Source organism: Myotis daubentonii, chromosome 1 (assembly GCF_963259705.1).
Source record: "Myotis daubentonii chromosome 1, mMyoDau2.1, whole genome shotgun sequence".
Classification (NCBI taxonomy): domain Eukaryota; kingdom Metazoa; phylum Chordata; class Mammalia; order Chiroptera; family Vespertilionidae; genus Myotis; species Myotis daubentonii.
In genome coordinates, this window is record NC_081840.1 from 100,025,196 (window position 1) to 100,050,448 (window position 25,253).

At 38.2% G+C, this 25,253-nt stretch overlaps 1 protein-coding gene across 16 annotated transcripts in view; it reads left to right on the forward strand.

The window, feature by feature from the left end:
* ZEB1 (zinc finger E-box binding homeobox 1) overlaps positions 1 to 25,253 on the forward strand; it is a 306,513-nt gene that overhangs the window by 64,458 nt on the left and 216,802 nt on the right. For 3 of the 16 annotated variants that reach the window (XM_059712378.1, XM_059712394.1, XM_059712404.1), the window contains one exon: positions 7,654 to 7,808. The exons of the other annotated variants lie outside the window; for them this stretch is intronic. The gene's annotated coding sequence lies outside the window, so the exon portion shown is untranslated. Of the gene's footprint in view, positions 1 to 7,653; positions 7,809 to 25,253 lie in introns of those variants that run through there. 16 annotated transcript variants of the gene reach the window in all.

The window sequence follows — 25,253 nt, forward strand, 5'->3', positions numbered from 1 at the left end:
GGCCCATCAGTGGGTTGGGGAGCTCCCCCCTATCAGGCACAGAGAAGGGCTGATCAGGGGGTTGGGGCGCCTTCCCCTGTCAAGAACAGAGCAGGGCCTATAGGGAGGTTGTGGCCCCACCCCCTGTCACACACAGAGCCACAGGGCGATCAGGGGGTTTGGGCGCTGCCCCCTGTCACGCTGACCCTGGTGCTGGGAGGCCTCGTGGCTCCGCTGATCCCGGTGCTGGGAGGCATATTACACTTTTACTATATAGGATAGAGGCTGAGTGCACGGGTGGGGGCTGGCTGGTTTGCCCTGAAGGGTGTCCTGGATCAGGGTGGGGGTCCCCACTGGTTTGCCTGGCCAGTCTGGGTGAGGGGCTGAGGGCTGTTTTCAGGCTGGCGGGTGACTGAAGCTCCCAACCGCTCCTTTTTTTAAATTTTATTTTTATTTTATTTTATTCTGGGCAGCTTTAGCTTTGAGGCTTGGCTCCAGCTCTTAGGCCTCCTCTACTGAAAGCAGGTTTCTGGCCTTTGTTTACCTTCTGTATTTGAAACAATGTTGCGATCCTGCTGGCTGAAGCCCGGCCGACTAAAGCAGGTTTCTGGGGTTTTGTTTAGCTTCTATATTTGTTACAATGTTTCAAACTGCAAGCTCAGAGGCCTGCAGCGGCAGGCGGGCAAGCCTCATGTTCGCTTTAAGCTGCCTGGCTGCCGGCCGCCATCTTGGCTGGCAGTTAATTTGCATATTGCCCTGCTTAGCCAATGGGAAGGGTAGCGGCCGTACGCTAATTACCATGTTTCTCTTTTATTAGATAGGATGGGCATATCAATATGCTAATTCAGGATAGAGTACCTCAACTACAACTAAATATACCCTATATTTCTTTTAGGAAGCCAGTCACAATTCTAGGTGAAAAGTAAGCACACACACACACACACAAACTTAGCACATTGAAGAAGACATTAAATTATTATAATTTCAAATAAACTCATATGATTTTTAAGACAACTGCCCTTATCTTAATGCATACATACACATCTATTTATACACATACATAAATGTTTACTACATATGTATTATGTATATACATATATATTGTATTGAGATATTACTTTTGTGAACAAATGAAATATAAGTAAAACTCCTTAACCATATAGTTTTTGCTTTACTAGCATAAGATAAGTCTTGATTTTTTTTTATGTGATAAAATATTTTATTCTATTTTCATAATGAATGGTATGAATATTTTATGCCTTTTGGCCCTTAGACTACTCAGTAGGGTCTTGGGGGAATGTGTTATGGTTGTGATGGTGGTAGGGTAGAATTAATTTGTTTAGCATCATTGCCTGTTCAAAAGAGTTTTGGTGAGTGATTTTAGCTGTTGCTAATGAGTTCTCTGACTTTTGAGACCAGTAGAACTAAAAAGTATGTTACATTTTATTAGAAACATCTTATGAGTTATGACTGAATAGACAAATCTAAATTGAGTTAGTGGCCATCTTTCATCCTTACAGTGAAATCTAAACAGTGTTTCAACTATTTTTTAAAAATATTTTCTAGTTACAAATTATCTGAATTCCTCTTGCTGACTATTTATGTATGGTTGGGATGAGTTAAATCACTGAAAGCAGTCAAGATTAAACATTTTATTTCTTTCACTATCCATGTGGCATGCTTAAATTACTAGACAATCCTATGAAAAAATGTATAAAATAGGATGCTAGGAAATGAAAGAAAAATAGATGTGATGCCATGAAAAATTCTAGTGTATTTTTAATAGAAAGTTTTGATAAAATTTTATATAATCTTCAAACTCACATTTTAGTCTGGAACAGCTGGGTGCAAGACTTAATGCCTGCCTGAACACTTACAAAGAGGGAGGTATCTGGTTTAAAGTAATCACACACATTTCTTTTCCTACTTTGAGTTGGTTCTTTGCATTTTCTGGGGCTGATGGTCTGAATGTTTGAGATTAGCATGGAGGTTAAAAGGTTGAAATTTTTCTAATAAAAGTGTATCTCTTTTGGAGATATAGCTATTTATTTCCTTGATTATAGTTAAAAGAATTTATTCTTGCCCTGGCTGGTGGGCTAAATGGTTAGAGTGTCGGCCCACACACCAAAGGGTCACGGGTTTGATTCTCAGTCAAGGGAACATACCTGGGTTGCAGGTTCATTCCTTGGCCCACATCAGGGCAGGTGCGGAAGACAACCAATTGATGTGTCTCTCTCACATCAGTGTTTCTCTCTCTCTCTCTCCCTCTCTCTCTCTCCCTCTCTCTCTCTCTCTCCTCCCCTCCTCCTCCCTCCCTTCCATTCTCTTTAAAAAGCAATCACTCTTTCTCAAAATTAATGGAAAACATATCCTTGAGTGAGGATTAACAACAAAAACAAGCATTTCTTCTTAAGGCGTCTTGGTTTTGCTGCTGACTTGCTGTGTGACTTTGGACAAATAATGTCCTAGTACTAGACCTGTTCTTTCACTTGTAATATAGTACTAAATTATAAGATTCTTATAAATGGACTAGAGGCCCAATGCATGAAATTCATGCACTTGAGGAGGGGATCCCTAAGCCCAGCCTGCACCATCTTGCAGTCTGGGAGCCCTCAGGGGATGTCTAACTGACAGATTAGGCCTGCTTCCCAGGCATGTGGGCCTAAGCCGTCAGTCAGACATCCTTAGCACTGCTGCAGAGGCGGGAGAGGCTCCTACCACCGCTGCTGCACTCGCCAGCTGTGAACCTGGCTCAGGGCTTCTGGCTGAGCGCCGCTCCCCCTGTGGTAGCACACTGACCACCAGGGGGGGAAGCTCCTGCATTGAGCATCTGCCCCCTGGTGGTCAGTGCGCATCATAGTGACTGGCTGTTCTGAACAGCCGTTCTGTCGATTTGCATATTAGCCTTTTATTATATAGGATTAGTAGAATATATTTAACATTATATGTAAACACATTCACAAGTGATTTGCTGCTCATCCTTGCTCAAATATGAAACTAGTTTTGCTGTGTAGGTGCATTACTGATAATCTTATTCACACCAAGATAATTGTTCTGTGATTCATGATTTTGTTAATCTGATAGTGACTTTTCAGGATTATTTTTTTGTATTAAAACTTAAATTACTGCCATGATAATTGGAATCATTAGGATGAGTGACATGAACAAATTTAGAATTGCTTCTCTTATACTGAAAACATGATAAAAATAAGGTCCTCTATAATTTCATTTGGCTAAGGAATTTATCTTCGATCTTTTGATCTTCCAGAGTGAGGACATGACAACTTCTAGTGCTGCATTGTATAGTCAATTAATTTTTGCTTTGTGGGTTTCATCAGGCTAAATGAAAATAAAATGGTGGTATATTTTCTGCATTAAAAGTGCCTTTTTTAAAATAAATATTTATTGTTCAGATTATTACAGTTGTTCCTCTTTTTCCCCCCATAGCTTCCGTCCACCCAGTTCCCAGCCTACCCCATGCCCTTACCACCTCCCTGTCCTCATCCATAGGTGTACAATTTTTGTCCAGTCTCTTCCCTCACCCCCCACACCCTCTTCCCCCCTAGAATTGTTAGTCAACTCCCTTTCTATGTCCCTGATTCTATTATATTCACCAGTTTATTCTGTTCATCAGATTTTTTATTCACTTGAATTTTAGATTCACTTGTTGATAGATATATATTTGTTTTCACTTTGTTGTTCATAATTTTTATCTTTACCTTTTTCTTCTTCTTCCCCTTCTTAAAAAATACCCTTCAGCATTTCATATAATACTGGTTTGGTGGTGATGAACTCCTTTAGCTTCTTATCTGTGAAGCTCTTTATCTGACCTTCAATTCTAAATGATAGCTTTGCTGGTAGAGTAATTTCTTGCCACTCCCTTCTGGCCTGCATAATTTCTGTTGAGAAATCAGCTGACAGTCATATGGTTACTCCCTTGTAGGTAACTAACTGTTTTTCTCTTGCTGCTTTTAAGATTCTCTCTTTGTCTTTAGCCCTTGGCATTTTAATTATGATGTGTCTTGGTGTGGTCCTCTTTGGATTCCTCTTGTTTGGGGTTCTTTATGTTTCCTGGACTTGTAAGTCTATTTCTTTCACCAGGTAGGGGAAGTTTTCAGTCATTATTTCTTGAAATAGGTTTTCAATATCTTGCTCTCTCTCTTCTTCTGGCACCCCCATAATTAGGATGTTGGTACTCTTGAAGTTGTCCCAGAGGCTCCTTACACTATCTTCATATTTTTGGATTATTTTTTCTTTTTGCTTTTCTGGTTGGGTATTTTTTGCTTCTTCGTATTGTAAATCTTTGACTTGATTCTTGAGGTCTTTTAGTCTGCTGCTGGGTCTTTGTATATTATTCTTTATTTCTGTCAGTGTATGCTTAATTTCTAATTGGTCCTTTTTCATATCCTTGATGGTCTCACTAAATTTCTCGAGGTGTCTAGAAGATTCTTCAGTAACCTTATAACCGTGGCTTTGAACTCTATATCCAGTAGTTTGCTTTCCTCCATTTCTTTCGTTTGTGACATGTTTCTTTGTCTCCACATTTTGGCTGCTTCCCTGTGGTGATAGAGTGGCTTTGTGTGCTAGGTGTCCTATAGGGCCCAGTGGCTCAGCCTTTCTAATTAACTAAGGTGGACACTTTTGGTGCACCCCTTTGTGGGCTGTGTGCACAGTCTTGTTGTAGTTAAGTCTTGATTGCTATTTGGTATCACTGGGAGGAATTGACCACCAGGCCATTTGGCTTTGAGGACCAGCTGTGTCTACAATGGGAGAACTGCTGTGCTGGAGACACTCTTCTGGAGCAAGACGTACTTCAGTGGGGCTTTGGTGCTCACTGAGTCTGCCCCTTGAGTGTGCTGCTTATGGATGTGAAGGGTTGTACTCTGGTATGGTCTCCCTCTGACCACTGGGTACACTGGCTCTTGGATCTCCAAGGAGGTGCAAAGTCAGCCACTGCCTGAGGCCACCCAGCAGGAGCTACAGAGAAATCTTCAGATTCCTCCTCTTTATTTGGGGTTTGGAAGTGCCCAGATGAGGCGCAGCTGTGAAGTAATGCAGGCTGCTCTCTAGGCCTTCTTTTGGAAGCTTTGGTGCTCTTTGACCCAGCTGCAGTTTGTTAGGCTTAAGATTGCAAACGAACAGGCCATTCATATGCAAAAGCCTGTGCTCACAGCTTGGGTGGGGTTGTAAATTGAGTGGGGCGGGGTCTCAGGGAATCATCAGGGCAAAGCAAACTGCAATGGCTGCCAGTCTGCTCTGCCTCGGAGAGGTCCCGGGGTCTCTGTGTCCCCCAGTCCCATGCAGGAACAATGATTGCTGCAAGCACCTCTGAGAGAAAGCCGCCCTCACATTCCGGCCCAATGCAAGATAGTCCATTTTCTCTCCATTTAAGTCTGGGTCCCCAGAGTCTCACCTGGAACTGGAGTTCAGAGCAATTGGGAGTTTGTATCTCCGTCCTGATTGAAAAAGGCAACAACGCATCCAGTTGCAAAACCATTTCCACTTGCGTCTCTGTACCTCCGCATTTCTGCACCTCCTATTAGTTTCAAAATGCTTTTCTCTTTTCTTCTAGTTGTAGAATTTTCACTCAGCCAGCCTTCCCGTGGTTCTGGATGATATCCGTTTTGTCTTTTAGTTGAAGTTTTGATGTGGTTGTGCGAGGCAGCAAGTACAAGTATGTACCTATGCTGCCATCTTGGTTCCTCCCTAAAAATGATTCTTGATATAAAGTTTAAGGTCAGCCCCTCATGTGACAAATATATTCAAACAATTTAAACTGCTCCAGTGTACTTGTTTTTCTCTTGATAATCTAACCATTTATATATCTTTATGAGCTGTTCTCCTTCCCCTCCCCTTCACATACACACTCCATGTCAAGTTTTATATTATAAACTCTTTGAGGAAAGTGTTTAACTTTTCCTTTGTATCTCATAGTACCCAGGAAGGAACTCTCTTAGTCTCTGAATACTTTCAAAATGTTATTGATATTGAGGGTTTTGCATTCAAATTATTGGGGTCAGTGTGATTAACTTGAAGACATAGTAGTTTTGTTAAGCTCTAGGCTTTGTTCTGAAGTCAGCTTCTCTTGATTTAACCATAAGTTGATTATTTCCTTATATTCTTTTTCATATAATACCATGATATCAGGTTATTAATATGGGAAAGTCTGTCAGGTTCGTGTGGATAGAAGTTTATGTGCACGTACACAAGTACTCCTATGTATGTATGAGAGCAGGCACACAGAATATTTGAGAATTTGGGTACATCTTATGCTTAGCATTTTAATTTGAATCTTACATAACTATATGCACTGAATATTGGAGATATTATAGTTGACATTCAGAAAGTGTTTTTTTTAAATATGTTTTATTGATTTTTTACAGAGAGGAAGGGGGAGAGAGAGAGAGAGTTAGAAACATCGATGAGAGAGAAACATCGATCAGCCGACTCCTGTACACTCCCTACTGGATATGTGCCCGCAACCAAGGTACATGCCCTTGACCAGAATCGAACCTGGGACCTTTCAGTCCACAGGTCGATGGTCTTATCCACTGAGCCAAACCAGTTACGGTGAGAAAGTTTTTAATCAGTGGTAAACCTGATATCTTAGGAAGATTAGGACATGTTTTACTTTTTTCTATATTTCCAAAGATTTAAATTGTCAAGGATACATAGTCATTGAAATGGACTAACTTACAGCTGGGCAGAAATGATATTGAGGCTCCAAGTTATATCATAACATTTTGGGGAAAATTTACTATGCGTAATATTTTAAAAGTATCAAAACAGAGACTATCTAGAATAAAAGTCAACTATTATAAAGCATAATGGCTGAAAGTCATATATAGTTGACAGACTACAAAGATTATATATATAAAAGCCAAGTGACTGTAATAGCGGAATGACTGGAACGACCTGTTGCTATGACATGCACTGCAGCAGCCAGCTGTCCCGATGGGGGCCCAGATCAGCCACCACCCCCAATCGCCCGCTGCCCCTCTTCCCTGGCTGGCCTGGCCCTGATTGGCCCCCATCTGGGTGCTGGCTGGCTGGACCCCACCTGTGCATGAATTCATGCACCAGGCTTCTAGTAAATAATAATTAAGAGAAAAAGAGCCCAAATTGGTGCAGAAAAAGGGTTGAGCTGTTATAATTAGAAGTCTGTAATCACAAATTTTGTCTCAATACAAAGAATGATCTTTGCAGTCAGGGCATGTCTCTTCAGTATAACCTTGAACTCTAATGGTATATGCTACTGTAATCAGTTGATGATGTAATAAATATTTTATGAATATGGGTGATACTGTCAAAGTGTATCCAAATATTATTGTTAGTTTTAAGTCAATATTTGACAGAATTTAAGTTTGTGACTCTGTAATTGATAATAGAGACATCATTGTATAAATACCATCTTTATTATGTGTTAATTTTGGTTACAGAATAATAGAGTCAACTTTTTTTGAAAGCTTCAAAGTTTACTTAAAATTGTTCTCTGTAGATATTCGAATTTTAGAGAGTTTTTGGTTTTATTTTATCCTAGCATTTCTTCTTAAACATAATGTTATTACTGCTTGAAAAGAGGTAAATCAAAATCATTCACTTTGTTTTGAGTTGTCATTGCACATTATCAGTTGGTGGATGTGGAAACAATTTAATAAAGCTTGGGTAATTTAGTTTCAGTCTAAATTCTCAACTGGCAATTGGCCGAAAACTCCTATCTGAAGAAGTGAGCATCCAAATGTCATTCTGTGATTTGTCTACTATCTGCTTGACATAGCAAGGCCCTATCAAGAAAACCAAATGGAGTGACTATCAAAAGAAAATCAATGGTAAGAGTTTTCACTTAAATTATAAAGTGTGTGCGTGTGTGTGTGTGTGTGTGTGTGTGTGTGTAAAGCATACCAATTTATTATATTTGAATTAAGATTTTAGAACTTAAAAATTTAAGATGCAATTAATTCCAAATGTCTGAGTTTATAGGTCAATGACTTACATTTGTAATAAAATGTATGAAAACATGGTTTTATATATAAGATATTTTATATGCTTAATATTGATAAAATAGCAATAAAAATGTGAAAAATCAGTTATACAGTTCATGTCTAGTATAAGAACTTCAGTTCTTTGTAGTTCTACTGTAGTTATTTTTTAAAAGAGCATATTATAAATATTTCTTGAGAAAAGTTTAATTTAAAAAAATCATACCAATCTGAATTTATCTGTTAGTTGCATAGATACTTCTTACTTAAAGTAAATGTCATAAATCATGCAGCAGTCTGTTGATTTCTGTTTTGTTTTTACTTCCATTACAAAATGATAGAGGGAAAAGAAAGTATATCACATAGTAATATCACTTAGTTTAATATTAACTTTTTAAGAATTTATTATTGATACAATACTTCTTTGGAAAATATTAAATTCTTAAGATTAGATGTTTATATACCCCAAATGGAGTGGAATGGGTATTCATAATATAGCAAAGTATCAAATTTTGGTGGTAAAATCAGACATCTCTCTCCCGCCTTACCCATTTGCACAGAGAAAATAATTCAAATTTGGCTAAATTTTTATATGTTTCAAGTGGCCTTAAACTTAATATTTTTGTTCTCATTGTATTTGGTTCTTATTTATCCCTTTATTTGGTGTCCTATTAGTTCCATTACTAGTTAACTTTAGACAGTAGTGGATATAGTAGCTTCTAAAGAATGAAATCTAAAATCACTGTTTATCAGAGCTTTTACTAGTGTCTCCAGGGACATAGTAGTTTTGTGATAACTGGATAATGGGTCATGAAGGTCAAATATAATAGTTTGTGATTCTGTTGTGAAACTTATAATTTTTTAGATTGACAGAGTTTGAGTAATTTTTCTTTCTTCAGAGATGTCTAAATGATGTTAATTCAATGGGACCATGCTCTGAACTGTTTTCTAGAGCCAAATAACACAAACATCAGGAATAGCACATGTGACAAGTACCTAGGTAGCATAGCATCTGTTATCCTATAAGCATTCAAACATTGACAGAGAACTCAGTATTCTACTTGGCAACATCTGTCCTTAAATCCATCTATCCAGTAATTCAAATTTTTATAGATTGTCTGCTGTTTATGATTCATTCATATAGCTGCTGAGGATAATATGGTGCAATTAAAAACAGATATTTCCTAATTGCTTTTGAACTTACAGTGTAGATGTTAATTATAGTGTAGATAAAGTTACACAAACAAATGTAAAATTGTAACTAGAACCAATACAATGGAAAGGTATGTTACCATGAGTATAGAAGCAATGTGGTTGCTGCATAAATAAAGCATAGGACCAACACATTTATTTCTCAGAGTGAATTGATAACACTTTTTTTTTACTTTAGTTAGGTTTATACTTCTACTAAATTAATATCTTTGAGCAAGGCATGTTGAAAGATTAAATTCTAACCATGGAGAAATAAAAAATTTTATGCTACTATTCTATTTTCTTAGATTTCTTATAACAAAGCCTTGTCAAAATAACATTCTTATGTGAGAATTTCACTTATGGGAGAGAATCTTATAGGATCCTTCTTAACATTTCAGGATTCAAGGCAATGAATGATAACCCTGATTTTTTCAACTGAATTTAAGTTAGTTAAAGGATATCCTGTATAACAAAAGGTTAATATGCAAATTGTCCCCTTAACCGGGAATTCGGGAGTTTAACCAGGGGGTGGGACCAGCTGGCCAACTGCCCATGGCCCCTCCCCCTGATTGGTCCCAACCCCCAAAACTCCCCCAACCCCGATTGGGGTGAACTGGCCAAACCCCACCCGTGCACAAATTAGTGCACCAGACCTTTAGTTAACCATGAAATAACTGCTATCCTCTTCTTTGCAACTATATTCCATTCTAGAATCAAGCTAGTACAGGGATTTATTTATCACTCATTTTATATCATTGAGTTGTTACATATAGACTTTAACAATTTTTAATAGATTTTTTGAGAGAGAGAGGAAGAGAGAAGAGAGAAACATCGATGTGAGAGAGAAACAATGTTTGGTTGCCTCCCATAGGTAAACTTCAACTACTTGGTGCACAGGACTACACGCCAACCAATTGAGCCACACTGGCCTGGGCCATGCAGATTTCTTTTAATGGTAGTATGATTTCCTTAATCCACTTTTATCACTTTGAAAGGAGATGTAAAATGTATATTTTTAAATAAATTTATTCTAGAACATACATATTTATTAAATTTTACAAAATAAAATGGTAGAGCATTTGGACACCTAAATGTTTACACTTTTTCTGTAGGACACAGAATCTTGTTTAAGGGAGAGACATTACAGAATTTTGAAAAAAAGGAAATTTTGAAAAAAATGAAATTAGTTGTGTGTTTTTTTGTTTTATCAGTCAGCACTCACATTGAAGACTAGGTTTTCATTATTCATGTGAATAAACAATCAAACCATATTATCTAATATGAAACTAAAACCAGAAAAGCTTTTTATAATATAAATGAACTTTACTACTAAAATATTTAAACCATTTAAATATAAGTAAACAAGAGTCTTTTTCAAATGGCAAAATTCAAATTAACTCCGTTGTTAACTTTTTCCTCAAAATTATTATTTTGAATTTAATCTCTATGGTGACTTCTAAAATTTTTTTCTGGCTATACTCAAAAGAAGGTCACCAACCTCACTTTTAAGTGTTCTGCTTTGAAGATCTAAGGTCAGATACCTAGGCAGTTACACTTGTCATGTCTGGGAGAAGGATGTCCTTCCTATATATCCCAGTTGGAGTTCAGTGTCCATGACCTTGTTTCTGTGACAGCTCTTTTTAGGTCTGTGCTATTAGCTTTTATTGGTTCATGATGTCAGGTGGAGAATTGGGTTTTTAACTACATAAAGGTATACTAGTATAAACATCACGGATTGATATATAGCATTTCCTTTACTGAAAAGAGTGAAAAATGACCCTTAATTCTAAGCAAACTAAGGTTTAACAATAGTCATCAGTTTTTAACTATATAACTTTTCGTATAACAGACAATATGGTATCTGATTGGGTTAGTGTATGTTGTAATATAATAGCTTCTCTTTTTAACTTTGAGGCTACTACTATAAAAAGAAATGATGATTACCAGTTGTATGAAATTGCAAGTTTGAGAGAGGAAAATTTTTTTTATTGTTAATCTTTACCCAAGGATATTTTTTCCACTGATATTTAGAGAGAGTGGGAGGGAGGGAGGGGGAGAGAGAGAGAGAGGGAGAGAGAGGCATCGATGTGAGAAAGATACATCAATTGGTTGCCTCCTGTACATGCCTCAACTGGAGCCAGAGATCAAACCTGCGACACAGGTACGTGCCCTTGATGGGTAATCCAACCTGAGACCCTTCAGTGAGCAGGCCAACGCTCTAACTACTGAGCAATACTGGCCAGGGAGAGAAAGGAAAATTTTAATGAAAGTTATTATTGATAGTTGTGGGAAATAAAAGAACATTTTAAGTTTAGAATAGGAAAGAAGCTTATAAATATGGAAAATAAAATGGATTGCCTTTCAAGGTTCATTATTTTAAGAATCTGTGACAAAAGTTTATCAGGAAGGAATCCTTGCTGATATAAAGCACAACATTTTTTGAAGGAAATTTGTGGCACATCTTAAAAATGAATATATTCATAATAATGATATAAATATATAAAATTTTTTACTATTATATGAAATGTGTATTACTAGAAAAATTAAGTTACTGCTTATAGTGGATTTTTTAATAAATAAACTTAATAGATAAAAGAGCAAGTCCCATTCATTTATTCTGTAAATTCTTATTGACAGTCTGTTTTATGTCAGCCATTGCACTCATTGGGGGCATAGACACAAATAAGACTGATGTGATAATTATAGTCTGACAAGGAAGATAGGTATTAAAGAATTAACTATAATAAAGTATAGAAGCTTGTGATATTATAATAACAAAGAATACCTTTCTTAAGGATATTTTGAGAATTGCTAATCATTTAATCAGTTTACTTTCCTCATGAAATGAGGGTGGTTGTTTTTTTTTTTACATAAAAATTGGACAAAATTCTTTGAGAATGTATCTTAGAAACTAGCAGAGACTGAAATAGTCTTTTAAAATAGCTTATTTAAAATAAGAAACTGCTAGACCAGCAGGTGTGGCTCAGTGTTTGAGTGTCAACCTATGCATCAGGAGGTCACAGTTTGATTCCCAGTCAGGGCATATGACCAGGTTATGGGCTCGATCCCCAGTAGGGGGCATGCAGGAGGCAGTTGATCAATGATTCTCTCTCATCATTGATGTTTCCCTCTCTCCTTCTCCCTTCCTCTCTGAAATCAATTAAAAAAAATTTAAAAATAAACAAGAAACTGCCAAAGAAAGGTCTTCAAGTTTCTGAAGTACCAAGCAATGTGAATATTAGCAGAACAAACTCATACTGCCTATCTTGTATATTCTGTATTATACAGATCATTTAATAAAGTTATATGTAGCACTGTTACATTAGTAATTTCTGAGTCGTGGTGGTTAAGAAATTGGGCTCTAGAGTCAAGGCTGTTGGATTTGAGTACTAATTCTTGACAGAAGCTTTGCAATCTTAGGAAAGTTGTGTAACTCCTTTGTGCTTCAGTTTCCTCATCCTTAAAATGGGGATCATAAAAGTAAATATCTTATAGGAAAAAATTATTTGATGCATATAAAATTCTTAAAACTGTATGTGGCACACAGAAAGTGCTTATAGAAAGGGCTCTATATCCTATCTAATAAAAGAGAAACATGGTAATTGGCGTACAACCACTACCCTTCCCATTGGCTAATAAGGGCAATATGCAAATTAACTGCCAGCAAAGATGGCGGATGGCAACCAGGCAGCTTAAACTGAACATGAGGCTTGCTTGCTTCAGTGACGGAGGACTCCAACGTTCCCTGACTGCCTTGCCGGCCTCTGAGCTTGCAGTTCAGAAAACATTGTAACAAATATAGAAGTTAAACAAAACCCCAGAAACCAACTTTCAGAGAACTGGGATCTCAGAGCTGGAGTTGATACAGAGTTTCGATTATAGAACCGAAACAAACCAGATACCTGTTTTCAGCACCTGAGGCCTCAGAGCTGGAGCCAAGCCTCAGAGCTAAAGCTGGCCCAGAATAAAAAAAAAAAAAAAGAAAGAAAAAAAGGAGCAGTTGGGAGCTTCAGTCCCAGCCTGAAAACAGCCCTCAGCCCCTCACCCACACTGGCCAGGCACCCCAGTGGGGACCCCCACCCTGAAGGGTGTGTGACCAGCTGCAAACAGCCATCATCCCCTCACCCAGGCTGGCCAGGCACCCCAGTGGGGACCCCCACCCTGATCCAGGACACCCTTCAGGGCAAACCAGCCGGCCCCACCCGTGCACCAGGCCTCTATCCTATATAGTAAAAGGGTAATATGCCTCCCAGCACCGGGATCAGCAGAGCTGAGAGGCCTCCCAGCACTGGAATCAGCGTGACAGGGGGCAGCGCCCAAACCCCCGGATCGCTCTGCGGCTCTGTGTGTGACAGGGGCGGGGCCACAACCTCCCTATCAGCCCTGCTCTGTTCGTGACAGGGGAAGGCACCCCAACCCCCCCCCCCCACGGGCCCTGATCTGTGTGTGACGTGGTAGAGCCATAGCCTCCCCATCGGCCCTATCCTGAGTGTGAGAGTGGCAGCGCCCCAACCCCCTGATTGGCCCTCCTCTGTGGGTGATAGAGGCCGGGGCCCCAACCCCCTGATCTGCTCTGCTCTGTGTGTGACAGGGGGCGGTGCGCCAACTCCCCTATCGGCCCTACTCTGTGAGTGACAGGGGGGAGCTCCTCAACCCCCTGATGGGCCCTGCTCTGTGTGTGACGGGGTGGCGCCACAACCTCCCCATTGACCCTACCTTGAGTGTGACAGGGGGCGGTGCCCCAACCCCCCAATCGTCCCTACCCTGAGAGTGACTGAGGGTGGCATCGCAACCTCCCAATCCGCCCTGCTCTGTGCATGACAGGGGGCGGTGCCCCAACTCTCCAATCGGCCCTGCTCTGAGCCCGACCAGGGGCTGCACCTAGGGATTGGGCCTGCCCTCTGCCACCCGGGAGCAGGCCTAAGCCAGCAGGTCATTATCTCCCGAGGGGTCCCAGACTGCCAGAGGGCACAGGCCGGGCTGAGATACCCCCTTCTCCCCCCCGAGTGCACAAATTTATGTGCACAGGGCCTCTAGTATTATATAGTTAACAATAACAATCATGATGATAATTTCCTCATCTCAAAAATGTCCTAGTTAATTCACAAAGTTAGACCAACTGAAATAATTTTAGAATTATTATTAAATATGTGTGTATATATATCCTATATAATAAAGAGGTAATGTGCAAATTGACCATCACACCCTCACACAAGATGGCCGCCCACATGTGGTCAAAAGATGGTTGCCACAAGATCGCCAGGAGGGGAGGGCAGTTGGGGGTGACCAGGATAGCAGGGGAGGGCATTTGGGGGGGGGCAGGCCTACATGGGAGGGCAGTTAGGGGTGACTAGGCCAGCAAGGAAGGGCAGTTGGGGGTGACCAGGCCTGCATGGGAGGGCAGTTAGGGGTGACTGGGCCAGCAGGGAAAGGCAATTGGGGGTGACGGGGCCAGCAGGGAAGGGCAGTTGGGGGTGACCAGGCCTGCAGGGGATGGCAATTAGGGGCGACCAGGCCAGCAGTGGAGGGAAGTTAAGGGCTTCTAGGCCAGCAGGGGAGGGCAGTTGAGGGGGACAGGGCCTGAAGGGGAGGGCAGTTGGGGGCAACTGGGCCAGCAGGGGAGGGCAGTTGGGGGTGTCTGAGCCTACAGGGGAGCAGTTAGGTGTTGATTAGGCTGGCAAGGAATGGTTAGGGGGTGATCAGGCTTGCAGGTAGAAGTGGTTAGGGGCAATCAGGAAGGTAGGCAGGCAGGCGAGCGGTTGGGAGCCAGCAGTCCCGGTTGTTGAGAGGGACATCCCCTGAGGGGTTCGAGATTGGAGAGGGTGCAGGCTGGACTGAGGGACAGCACCCCCGCCCCCCAGTTACAAATTTCGTGCACCGGACCTCAGCCTGGCCTGTGCCCTCTCACAGTCTGGGATCCCTCAGGGGATGACCACCTGCTGGCTTAGGCCCGCTCCCTGGGGGATTGGGCCTAAGCTGGCAATCAGACATCCCTCTGGCAGCCCGGCAGCCCTCGGGGGATGTCCACTTGCCAGTGGGGAGCAGGCCTACACTGCAGTTGGACATCCTTAGCGCTGCTGAGGAGGCAGGAGAGGCTCCCACCACCACCGCTATACTGGCAGCCATCAGCCTTGCTAATGGCTGAGCAGAGCTCCTCCCATGTGAGAGCGCCCTAACCACCAGGGGGCAGCTTCTGCATTGAGCGTCTGCCCGCTGGTGGTTAGTGTGTGTCATAGTGACCAGTCATTCCCAGTCATTCTGCTGTTAGGGTCAGTTTGCATATTACCCTTTTACTATATAGGATAGAGGCCTGGTGCATGGGTGGGGGCCAGCTGGTTTGCCCTGAAGGGTGTCCTGGATCAGGGTGGGGGTCCCGCTTGGGTGCCTGGCCAGCCTGGATGAGGGGATGATGGCTGTTTGCATCTGGTCGCACCCCTTCAGGGTGGGGTTCCCACTGGGGTGCCTGGCCAGTCTGGGTGAGAGGCTGAGGGCCGTTTTCAGGCTGGCGGGTGACTGAAGCTCCCAACCTCTCTTTTTTTTCTTTTTTTTTATTCTGGGATTAATTTACCTTCTATGGCTGTCACTGGAACTGAGAGCTGGCTTTAGCTCTGAGGCTCGGCTCCAGCTCTGAGACCTCGGCTGCTGAAAGCAGGGATCTGGGTTTGTTTGGATTCTGTAATTGAAACACTGTTGCAGCTCCAGCTCCGAGGCCGGCTGGCTAAAAGCAGGTTTCTGGGGATTGTTTAGCTTCTATAATTGCAACATTGTTTCTTAGACTGCAGCTCAGAGGCCGGCAGCGGCAGGTGGGGAACCTTGGCTTCCTCCATCACTGGAGCAAGCAAGCCTCCTATTCGCTTCAGCTGCCTGGCTGCCGGCCACCATCTTGGTTGGCAGTTAATTTGCATATCTCTCTGATTAGCCAATGGGAAGGGTAGCGAAGGTAAGGTTAATTTCCATGTTTCTCTATTATTAGATAGGATACACACACACACACACACACACACACACACACACACACACACACACACACACACACACTGAGTGGCCAGATTAATATGACCACCTGACGTTCGTAGGCAAATTAGCTAAATTTCACGCTGAGGTTGCTAGAAGGTCAGACCATTATAAATAGAGAAGCAGGTTGTTTACCACAACAGTAGAAGTGATTTTTTTTTTCTGAAGATATGGGTAAACAACACGATTTAACAGCCTTTGAATATGGGATGATTGTTGTCACTCAGCCATTGAGCAAGTATCCGCAAAATAGCTGAATTTGTTAAATGTTCAAGAGCAGCTGTTGTTAAAGTGTTTAAAGACTGGACTGTCAGCTGAAAATCTGGGTCATAATGTGCGAATTGTGGCCGTCAGTGACTAGTCAATGTTAGGGCAAAATGGAGAGTGGCACCACTGGTTTAAGACAACAGAAGAGCAACAGTGCATCAAAAAATGGCAGATATTAATCAGGGAACCTCTCAAATGATCTCTGAACACACTGTTCACTATAACCTGCATCATATGGGGTATGGAAACTGAAGGCCTGTTTGAACACCTTTGCTGTCTGTAGTTCCCAAGATAAAACATCTCCAATTTGCACAGGAACACAAGGATTGGACAGTCGAGCATTGGAAAAAAGTCATATGGTCCGATGAATGCCGTTTCCAGTTGCATCATGCAGGTGGCAGAGTGAGAATTTGGAGGAAACAGCATGAAAACATGCACCCCACATGCATGACTACAGCCCTTCAAGCTGGTGGGGACAGTGTTATGGTTTGGGGCATGTTTTCGTGGCATGATTTGGACCCTTTATTTCGTGTGGAACAACGTCTGAATAGCACAACATACCTAAGTATCATTGCTGATCAAGTTCATCCTATCATGTTGATGGCGTATCCCAATGGAGATGGCTTCTTCCAACAAGACAATGCACCATGCCACGGTGCTCGTATTGTGCAGGAGTGGTTTCAAGAACATGAAGGAGACTTTACCTTGCTTAAGTGGCCCCCACAATCACCAGCTTTCAACCCAATTGAGCATTTGTGGGACGAAGTTAAAAGAGCCATCAGGCAGCTGGTTCCACAACCATCAAATCTCACAGAACTGGGCAGTGCTATTTATCAGGCATGGTGTCAGATTCCTCGCATCACCTTTCAACATCTCGGATTCAGTGGAGTCAATGCCAAGAAGAATCGCCACAGTATTGAAGGCAAAATGTGGCCCAACGAAGTACTGATGGGGTGGTCATAATAATCTGGCCACTCAGTATATATGTATGTATATATAGATAGATATATAGATAGAGATATAGATATGTCTATCTATATCTCTATATATCTATATCTATATCTATATCTATATCTATATCTATATCTATATCTATATCTATATATCTATATACATGTACATACAACAAAGAGCTGTTTTCTTTATTATCGCTAAACAAAAGGTCACTGAAGTACCCACCGAAGCTTTAGAACCTCTTTAAGAAACAATATAGGAGTTACTCAAAGGCCTCCATAGATTGCATATCGATGTAACCCAAGATTTAGTCTGTCCCATTCATTATGGAACTGATCCTACTTGTTTAAGAAACGAAATAGGAAAGATTTTCTCTTACCTTCTCCATGAAGGTAAGCCCAAACCAGTTTAGAATAAGTTTAGAAAGGAAATGACTATGTCAGTATTAAGAATTCTTTTTCCTGTAGAAACCTCAACAAAGAGTTTCTTTCTATAATAGGTCTACATTATATTTGTAAACTTAATCATAAATAACACTACTTGTTATTTTACTTACTTTATTACCTTAGTAGGAAACAACTGTCTCAAGAGAATCATATATTACATTATCTACTTCTATATATAGTTTGTGTAAATATTTTTAAATTTGTAAAAAATACTTGCATCTATACTTTTACTATATCCTAGTGCAATGTTCTAGCAAAATGCTTTAAGAGTTAAATAATTTTTCTAAATAATTTTTGCTGGAAAACAATTTCAGGGTATAATTATATTTGACATTTTCTTTGAACTATAATTCTATGGCTTACATATATGCATATATATATATATATATGATTTATTTATTTGTAGGTTAATTATCATAAGTGCACCTTTAATGAATTGTTTTGAGGTGAAGTATTTGAATTAAATCTAGAATTAGGTATTTTATAACCTAGTGTGTTTATTTTTGTTTGTAACGTGGAATTGTTTCTTTCATTTTAACTTACTAATAATACTACTATCATAGCCTAAAAGAATTATGCCATTACTCTACCTTGGCCTTATGAAGACTAGAACCATAAAAATAACACTTAGACATGAAGCAGAAAACCTAAAATCTAGATGCTACACTGCCACTAATAAATGGAGGAATTGTAGATACATGCACCTACTAAAATTATGAGGCCATCTTAGCATCTCAGTCTCCTCATTATATATGTGTGTACATATGTGTGCAAATATATACACACATATGTATATATTTATCCCAAATTATTGCTCCAAATTGAAACAAAATGCTAAAAATTCATTAAGTTTTTTTAATGTCAAAATACACTAAGTTAAGAATTCTATTCCAGAAAGTATTTTATATAATACCTTCAAGTGAAAATACCTTATTGATTTTTATGCATACTATTTCAAGACTTCTAAAATACCCCTATATAAATTATGTACTGTTCTTTAACTTCCAAGAGAAATAAAAATTTCTTTAGTTAGTCTAATTTCAAATTGATTTTCTTGTTATAAGATTAACATTTTTAATAAACATTTTCAGCAGGTACCAAGTTATTTTTTATACCTTTGGACTAACTTTTTTATAAACTAGCTTTAAGTAGCTACAGAAGTCTTAGCAACTCTTCAGTTTACATCAGTATACGGCATTTTTAGTTCTGCAAATAGTGTCATGAGTTCTCAGATTAATTTACTAATTCATTACAGATTATAGTTTTTTAAGGGGAAAATAAAACTAGCATAATTTATGTATTTTTCTCCCCCCGCTCCCCCAGTGTGTCTCTGTGTCTCTCTTGTTTGCTTTAACAAATGGTCTTCTTAAATTATTTAAACACCATTTATACTCTTACTAAAGAGGAGAGGCTTGATTAGGAACTGCTAATTGAAGCTCCACTATGTTATCCAACTCTGCATTAGTGTTGTAGGGGTCTGTGCCCTGATAGGTTTCAAGTCTAGTGAATATTGGGTGGAAAATGCTATATATATATATATATATATATATATATATATATATATATATATATCCATAAGAAGTTGGTTGGTCTGCCTGTTGAACTATTAAATGCTACTATAGTCTTAACTAGAACAATTTTTCATGTAAAAATTAAAGTTAAAATTACAGAAGATTTAAGAACACCTGTATTGTGAGCTACTATATATTAAATGTTAAAGTGTTACAAGAGTATTGAATGCAAACATTTTTTGGACACAGATAATAGTATTTTAATTTATGAGTCAGTCGGGAAATATTATCATGCAACCATATGAAAAAATAAGATTGAAAATTATAAGAAATAAAATGAACATAAAGAAAACTTTTTCCAGGATTTATACTGTAAAATAATGTTTTTATAAGGGAAGGAATAAGTGATGACTTATGTGGGGGAGGTGTAGATGGTGAAATATGCAAGGGGCATAAGGAAGTGTTTTGGTTTGAAATATATTTCTGCCATATACTTTACCTATTAGAAGTCCATTTATATTTTAGGAGGAGCATATAAATATAAATATATCTGTTGATGTTAAACTTTTATCTGTCATTCATTTGAATACCTGAGTAGGGGTACAAATTATTTTATTTTTATGAAATTTTGTTTCCTAAAGTACTGTTGGATTTAAATTTACAAAATTTTTTCTTTACAAATATACATATATATAGTAACAATATGTGCAAGTCAAGTTTAATTTTCAAATGAATCATTTAGAATGTCGACACATCTGTGCCAATCACAGTTCAATCTGTCGTATCTTTCGCATCCTTTGTCTAGGTGTGAATGTTTGGTATGTAGGAGGGTTGTAGGTAACTGTTCTATTTTTACTTGTACTAGTATATGTTTAGATGAATATATCATGTTCCAGGGGCCTGATTATTTAAAAATTATTGTGAAAAATTCTAACATAACACAAAAGAAGATGGTCTTGTGTAGTAAGCTCCCTATATCTATGGCCCAAATTTAACATTGGCAAAAATTTGCCATATTTGCTTCATCTACTTCCTCCTTTTTTCTCAAGTATTTTAAAACAGATTGCAGACTTCATCTTTTAACTCCTACATTCTTCAAGAGAAGTATGCTTCTCTTAAAAATATATATATTTTTATATACCTATACCTTCTCACATCAAACAAAGTAAACAGTAATTCTTTATCACCTGATATTTCTCTATTTAATTTCCCCTATTGGATTAAAAATCTCATTTTACATTTGGGTTGTTCATTCAGAATCCAAACAAGATTCATACAGACTTGGTTTTTAGGATTGTTCTATAATTAAAATGTCTTTCTTTCCCTTCACCAGTCTACCTTTCTTCTACCTCTCCCACCCCTGCCTTCCTTCCCTTCTCTTCCTCTCTTGTCCTTCCTGTTCATGACTTATTATGAGATACTGGGTAGGCTATCCCATAGAAAATTTCCCATTTTGGATTTTTATGTTGGTTTGTTTGTCTAATTAACTTATTTATCCTCTAAATTTCCTGTAAATTAGAAGTTAGTTTAAAATACTTACTAAACTCAAGCATTGATTTTGGTGGTGGGGGAGGATTGATAGGAATAATTCATACATGGGGCTATTCCTTTATACTGTATCACATCAGGGAGCACACAACATTTATTGCTTCACTCAAAGCAGTGCTAAAATTGACCAGTGGTGACAGTGCAGTCTCGCCACTAAGAGCTTTCCATTAACCTTTCCTTTCATGGTTTCATTCATTGCTAACTGTTCCCTGAATCAGTTCTGTCTTTAGGGTTTGAAAAATAAGGAATCAGCCACCCTTTCTACACTTATTAGTGGGAATTCTATAAAGAAGAAACTTTTCTCATAAACTATGACTTTTTTATTTCCCTGAAATAGTCCAGCCTAGAAAGAAACCTGGCACTTTTAATATCTCTTAAATACCTAGTTAATATCCAAGAGTAACTTTGCATACAAGGAGCACATAACATTTACGTACCCATGTAATTGTAGGATTTTTATGAAATATATTTCTTATTTGATTTTTATGAACATTATCAGTATTAGGATAGCTGTATATAGTCAGTATGTACAATGTTGGTCATATAATAGTTGAGCACCTTTTCCTGGTCCTACTTGGTCAAATATTCTGCTTTGTGATGAGTCATTGGTGGTGAGTTTAGCTCCAAGGAATAGGATTTTTTTCTTAGGTCAGCAACTGAACATCACCTAGGAGAGTAAAAGCATTTGGGTGGGAATTATTTTATATTGCTAGAATCATAAATTTAAATTCAGTAATGATCAGTCAGCATTTTTATTAAATTTATTAGGATAACATTGGCTAATGACATTATGTAAATTTCATGTGTACAACTTTTTAACATTACATACGTATACACTATTGTGCTCACCACCTGAAGTCTAGTCTCCTTCAGACACCATATATTTGACCATCTTTACCCTCTTTTTCCTCTTCCCATCCTCTTTTCCCTCTGGTAACCATGATTTTGTTGTCTGTACCTATGAGTTTAAGGTTTTTGTTTGTTTGTTCCTTTTTTTAATATTTCACATATGAGGAAAATCATATGGTTCTTATCTTTTTCTAACATTTCATTTAGCATAATACTCTCAAGATCCATCTATGTTGTCACAAATGGCAATATTTCATTTTTCTATGGCTGAGCAGTATTCCATTACATGCTACAATTACTACGTGTTTTTATTATTTTTTCAATAAACACAACTAACTACATTTTATTTAATATTGTTAATGAACAAACCCTGAAGAAGAAAAGCCATGATAGTTTATTTTGAGATGACATGATTGATTAAGAAAATCTGTGGTAGTCAACTTTAAAACCATTTATAAACTTATAAACAACAACATTGTAATAACAAAGTGCTGTATATACCATATCTTTAGACCAGCTAAAAAAACATAATAGGAGAATCCACTCAGAATTGTAACAAACAAAATAAGTACTTAGCAATGAATTTGAGAAAGATGTTAGAACTTTGGGGGTGGGGGGGAAACAACATATTGGAAAACATTTTTTAAGATTCATTTAAATGGAGATAAACTGTTTCTGAATCATGAGAATATTAGCAAGTTATTTGACTATAAGTAATTTATGGACATTTAGATTTACTTATAGCTTTCAAAATTTCTAGTGATTTATTTTATAGCAGTGGTTCCCAAACTTATTTGGCCTACCGCCCCCTTTCCAGAAAAAGTATTACTCAGCGCCCCCTGGAAATTAATTTTTTTTAATTTTAATAGTAATTAAACAGAAAGATATATGTATTAATGTTTCTACCTTTTTCGTAAAATATAGTAAAGAAAGGTGTAAATTAGAAACATTGAAGTTTGAAATTATGAAACTATTTATTGAACTCAGAATAGAAATGTAATACAAAAAAAGTTAAAACAAATGCACCTGTGGCCATCACCGCCCCCCCCCCCCCCCGATCGCTTCAGTGCCCACCAGGGGGCGGTAACGCCCACTTTGGGAATCACTGTTTTATAGGGATTCTACAATGAGGGGAAGTCTCACCCTACTACATATCAGAAACATTTTTTAATCCTCACCTGAGGATATATTTTTATTGATTTTTAGAGAGAGAGGAAGGGGAAGAGAGAGAGAAAGAGAAATATCAATCAGTTGCCTATTGTACTTGCCCCAACCAGGGATCAAACCTTCAACCTATGTATGTGCTCTTACTGGTAATTGAATCAGCAACCTTTTTGGTGCAAGGGACAGCACTCCAATCAGTTGAGCTACCAGGCCAGGGCACACATCAGAAACATTTTGAAGCAATATTGTCTAAACAGTGGTAATGTTACAGAAATAGATGTATATCCAGGTACTGTGAGGGAAATTTCTACCCTCAGAGATTTAAATACAAATTTTTCTTGAACCACTGACTTCTTAGTCAGTGTAAAGAGAAAGGCCCCTTTGTCCTCCTGTGACTTATGCAAATTCCTTTAGCCTTCGCTTGCATGCCACCCTAATTTCTGCCAACATCAAGTACAGATGTGAAATCAACCTTTTTAGTAATTTCAAAAATTTATTTAGCATTATATGAGTTCAAAGACACTGAGTAGTAATAAAACCAGCACATGTTTTTCTTCCTCTTTGAGTAAAACATTACTGTCCATATCCATGCTATTTTTCTATTCAATACTTGCCTAAATTATTATAGTTGCCTTCTTAAAGGAAAGTCTGAAAAGAAATCTTGTAAAACATAGATTACTGGAGCATTATGAGGAACCCAAAATTAGTCCCATCTATATATAATACCTTAATATATGATGAAATATTATTTTCTAAAGGAGAGGCAACTTACAGGATATTCATTCAGTAATATTAGGTAGTAGCATTCAGTGGTATAACTGCAAGACTGATTGGACAAATAAATGTTTTCCTTCTTTATATAGCCATAGGAATTTTTAAAAAGTAGCATAGAAACTACTTTTTCATCTCATATTTGAAGCATTAGTAGAACTCACCAAGGTAAAGATGTATTTGAATATTAAAATTTTTTGTCGGGCTAAAATATTATAATTAAAAGGATTATAGAAATTTGTGGAACATATCTACATCAAATATTATAAAGAAAATGATACTAGCTATAACAATTTATATTATTGCAGAATATGCAAATTTAGGATCAAGATCCTAATATATAAATAAGAAAAATATGACAGTTAAGATTTGAAAATAAAGAAAAATGAATAATAAAAAAGTATAAGGGTAAACATTTAATCATGTACTTATAAGTTACAAAATAAAATGACTTTGAGAAACAGCTTTTTCATTCTTTTAAAGGAGCCAAATTTTTAAAAAAGAAATCTAATATTGTCAAGATAAGAAGTAATAGCAAACTTCTGGGAAGAAATATAGGAATATGTGATGAGAGACAAGTAATGTTCAGATATTTCACTTGTAGGAATTTAGGTATAAATATTTTCCCTATTATAAATCTTATATGTAGAAAAATGCTCAATTTAGAGAGTAATATACACATTAATGTAAAATAGTATATTGTCTTAAATGATCATTTTTGAAGACGCCAGAACAATTGTCCAATAGAACTTTCTGTATTGATGGAAATATTCTGTAATTTACACTGTCCAATAATGGTCACCTGAGCACTTGAAGTGTGGCTAGGGCAATTGAGGAACTAAATTTTAAATTTTATTTAACATTATTTAATTTTAAATACATGGGGCCCCTGGCTGGTTTGGCGCAGTGGATGGAGCGTCAGCCTGTGGACTGAAGAGTCCGGGGTTCAATTCCAGTCAAGGGCACATCCTGGGTTGCGGTTTTGATCCCCAGTGGCAGGTGTGCAAGAAGCTATTGATGATTCTCTCTCATCATTGATGTTTCTCTCTCTCTCTCTCCCTCTCCCTTCCTTTTGGAAATCAATAAAAATATATATATAATTTAAATATATGGGTCTAGTGGCCACATTATTGAACAGTGCAGCTCTAGAAATATTAAGTGTATGTGGAAAATATAATTAGTAAATTTATATGTCGTGACTACAAGCATGTAAATATTTATATGTACATACAGAAAATGATATAATTAAAATACTTGTGTTAATATTGAAGGGAATGGGTGATTTTTAAAAAATGTTATTTAAAAGATCAGGTGGAAATATGGAACAAACTGTTGAATCTGAGAGAGAAGGGGTTCTAGTGCAGTGGTTCTCAACCTTCCTAATGCCGTGTGGGAAGAGATTAACCAAAGAAGTTATATGCATATATGCATTGCCCATGAAAACACACAATAGGGTGGTTAAGGCCTGGCGCAGCGCCGGAACCCTGTGCTGTTGGACAAGTAGAAGAAAAGAAGGGGGAGACATCTATAATACTTTCAACAATAAAAATAATAAAATGAAATTAAAAAAATAAAAT